Below are 4,636 nucleotides of genomic sequence, written 5' to 3'. Positions count from 1 at the left end.
TAAAGTGGTACAGGTGCGATCTGAACCCAGTTGATTTGGCTCCAGTCTCTGCTTTTATTACCTTGCATTCTCTGAAATATGAGTTATTCGTCTTATTCTCCAATCCGTTGTTTGTTTTCTGAACTTTGATACTGGCAAATTAGTTGGTTTATTGCTGTTTGGACAACTAATTTTTTGGTATTCAAATTTGTCCATCAAGTGTCTGAAGTTGTTTTTCTTGTGGGTACTGCTAAAAGGAAAAAAACACCCAGCAATTTTCCACACCAACACTATATCAAATATTTTCTCATATTCCTCCAAATAATGTTATAATTTGATGCATTTCAAATTTACTTTTTATGTATATTTTACTTTTTAATATAGCCCATTTTTCAATATCATTTATTAGATAATTTAGCCCTTCCTCTTTGGGCTCAAAATGTATTTTTTCCTATGTTCCATGTAATTGTTTACTTATATTTTCACTTTTGGTCTCAGTGAAAATAATTTTAAAACTCAGGAGGTTAAAACCTACAAACCTTGTAAGAAGAAAATTCAACAAGCCTGTACTCTTGCCAACATGACAAATAGCAGAAATAAACTTACTGTCTCTATCTTTAAAAAATTTTTTTAATTTTGAAATAATTATGGATTCACAGGAAGTTGCAAAGAGAGTACAGAGAGATCCCGTGCACCATTCACATAATTTCCTCGTGGTTACTTCTAACACAACTGTAGTACAGTATCAACTAGGAACTTGACATTGGTGTAAAGTGTGTGTACATGTCTATGCCATTTTATTGTATATATAGATTCATGTAATCATCATTTAATCAAGATACAGAACTATTTCCTCACTTTAAAGATTTCCCTCCTGCTTTCCCTTAATAGTCACATTCACTTCCATCTCCTTACCATCCGTAGTCCTTGGTAACCATTAATTTACTTTTTACTTCTATAATTCTTCATTTTGAGAATGTTAGATAAATGGGATCACGTGCTATGTGACCTTTCAGTTTGGCTCTTTAAACTCAGCATAATATTTCTGGGACTCATCTAGAGTGTCATATGCATCTATGGTTTATTCGTTTTTATTTCTGAGGAATATTCTGTGAAATGGATATACCACAGTGTGTTTAACCATTCAACTATTGAGAGACATTTTGGTTGTTTCCAGTTTGGGGCTATTACAAACAAAGCTGCTATAAACAATCATGTACAGGTTCTACGTGCACATAATTTTCATTTCTTTGGGATAAATACCCAGGAGTGCAATTACTAGGATGTATGATAAGTGCATACAGTTTTCCAATAAGCTGTGAAACCTTTTTTGACAATGCTTCAGTAACATTTGTGAAAAAGACTATCATTCCTTCATTTAATTGCTTTTGTGTTTTTATAAAAAATCGTTTGGCCATACTTGTTAGGGCTATGCATGGATTCTCAATTCTATGCTATTGATATATATGTCTGTCCCTCCACTGACACTATGCAGTCTTGATTAATGTAGTTATATATATCTTGAAATTGGGAAAAGAGATTTCTCCCATTTTATTCTTTTTTTTTCAAAATTGTTTTAGCTTCTTTACCTTTTCATATGAATTTAGAATAATCTTGTCTTCAAAAGCAAATCCTGATAAGACAGGATTTTGATGGGAATTGTGTTGTATTTGAACATCTGTTTGGGAAAATTAATGTCTATACTGTGTTAAGACTCAATCTATGAACAGATTATATCTCTCCACTTATTTAGAACTTTAAAAATTTCTTCTCTTCATTTTGTAGTTTTTGGCATACAAGTCCTGTTCATGTTTTGTTTTGTTTATACCTAATATTTTTAGTGATTGTAAAGATGGATTTCTAATTTCGGTGTCCATATAGTCATCATTTCATCTTTTTATGTAGAACATTATAGCATCTGTGAATATGAAAAATTTATTTATTCATTTTTTATTTGTACGTTTTAAATTTCCTCTTCTTTTTGATGGAGTCTCGCTCTGTCGCCCAGGCTGGAGTGCAGTGGTGCGATCTCGGCTCACTGCAAGCTCCGCCTCCCGGGTCCATGCCATTCTCCTGCCTCAGCCTCCCGAGTAGTTTGGGACTACAGGCGCCCGCCACCACACCCAGCTAATTTTTTTGTATTTTTAATAGAGACGGGATGGTCTCGATCTACTGACCTCGTGATCCGCCCGCCTTGGCCTCCCAAAGTGCTGGGATTACAGGCGTGAGCCACTGCGCCTGGCCGCTAAATTTCCTTTTCTTAATGTATTGCCCTGGCTAGAACTTGCAGCACCATATTCAATAGCAATGGTGAGAGCAGACATAATTGCCTTGTTGCTAATTTTAGGAGAAAAGCATTCAGTTTTTCACCCATTAAATATGATGTTTGTTGTAGGTCTTCTATGGATGTCTTTTTATCGATTTGAAGATGTTCCCTTGTACTCTAACTTTTCAGAGACTTTTCATAATGAATAGGTGTTGAATGTTTTTAAATATTTACTGTATCAATTGATAAAATTGCATGATATTTCTTCTTAGCCTGCAAATATTGTCAAATGGATTGCTCTCTTCAAAGAACTAGATTTTTCTGCACTTATTTTTTCTATTATTTTTATATTTTTAATTTCATTGGTTTATGTTCTTCTCATTATTATCTTTTATTTTTTCTTATTTCCTTCCTTTTGCTTGCTTTGAGCATATTTTTTCTCTTTTTCTAGGTTCTTGAGGTAGAAGTTTAGATTATTAATTTGAGGCTTTTTCTTTTTTTCTAATACCATCATCACTAAGTATCCATGGGGGATTGTTTCCAGGACCCCCTATAGATACCCAAATCCACAGATACTCAAGTCCCTTTTATAAAATGGTATAGTATTTGCATATAACATACACACATTCTCCCAAATCCTTTAAATCATTTATAGATTACTGACAATACAAAATATAATGTAAATGCTATGTAAATGTTATACTGTATCGTTTAGGAAATAATGACAAGAAAAAAAAGTCTGTACATGCTCAGTACAGATACAACCATCATTTTCATCCCCCCCAAATAGTTTGGATCCAAGGTTGGTTGAATCCGAAGATTTGGAACCCATGAATATGAAGGGCAGGCTGTAACTGCATAAGCGTTTATTGCTATCAATTTCCCTCTTAACACTGCTTTACCTGTTTCCCATACATTTTGAAATGTTGTGTTTTTTATTTTCATTCAGTTCCATGTATTTTTTATTTCCCATGAGACTTATCTTCAACTCATGAATTATTTAGAATGTGCGTTGTGTAGTTTCAAGTTTTTGAAGGTTTTCTTATAATCTCTTTTGTAATTAATTTCTAGTTTGAGTTGGTTGTTGTCAGAGAACATACTCTATATGGTTTCAATTATTTTTAATTTGTTGAGGTTTGTTTTATGGCCCAGGATATGGCATACTTTGGTATATGTTCTGCGGCATTTGTAAAAAGTGTATATTCTGCTGTTGTTGGGTAGAATGACCTATAAATCTCAATTTGATCTTACTGATTGGGTGTGTTGTCAAGTTTTTCCAAATCCCACCTAGTTTTTCTATAAGTTATTGATAGAGGGGGTCAAAAACTCCAAATTTAATTATGATTATGTATATCCTTTCAGTTCTATGAGTATTTGCTTCACATATTTTGCAGCTCACTCTTCAGTGCATTAAGATTCTTGTGTCTTTTGGTAGATTGACCGTTTTATCATTATATAATGTCCTCCTCCATCTCTAGTAACTTTCTTTGCTCTAAAGTCTATCTGATGTTAATACAGCTACTCTTGCTTTTTAAAAAATTGATTTATATGGTATATTTTTTTCTATCCTTTTTCCAACCCACCTATATCATTGTATTTGAAATGAGTTTCTTGTAGACAGTATAGTTAGGCCATATCTTTTTATGTATTCTGCCAATATCTGTCCTCTGTGTATGTATATAACTTCAATTTTGTGTAATTATCAATATAATAGGGTTTCAGCTGGCCATTTTAGTTTTTCTTTGCTTTTTATTCTCTTTTTTTCATTTCTCTGTTTTCTTTTCCTATCTCTGCAGATTGCCTGAACATTTTTTAAAAATCGATTTTGATTTATGTATGATATTTTTCAGTGTATTTCTTTATTCATTTTTCTTAGTGACCATGATAGGTATCACATTATATATTTATAACTTACCACAGCTTACTAGTGTTGATATTTTATTTGATTGAATGAAGTGTAGAAACTTTACCTCTCTTAACAACCCTTCACCCATTTATAATACACTTGTCTTAAGTATTTTCTCTACGTACATTTGGAACCACATCAGGCAGTATAATAATTATTGCTTTAACTGTCAAACACAATTTAAAAACTCAAGAGGAGAAGAAAAATTATTACAATTAAACATTCTCTGTACATTGTTCTTTCTTCGTTGCTGATATTTAAGATTTATCATTTTTCATTTCCTTCCTGTTAGGAAAGTTGTTAGCCATTATTTGGGCATAAGTCTCCTGGAAAAAAAAAATCTTAGTTTTTCTTTACCTGAGCATGACCTTATTTCCACTTTATCCTTGAAGGATACTTTGGCTGAATACAGAATTTCTGGTTGACAATCCTCTTCTTTAACACTTGAAAAATGTTGTGTTACTTCCTGTGGTTTTCATGGTTTG

The sequence above is a fragment of the Hylobates moloch genome, unplaced genomic scaffold (genome assembly GCF_009828535.3).
Source record: "Hylobates moloch isolate HMO894 unplaced genomic scaffold, HMol_V3 SCAFFOLD_2, whole genome shotgun sequence".
NCBI classification, from domain to species: Eukaryota; Metazoa; Chordata; class Mammalia; order Primates; family Hylobatidae; genus Hylobates; species Hylobates moloch.
This window is presented reverse-complemented; position numbering follows the sequence as displayed.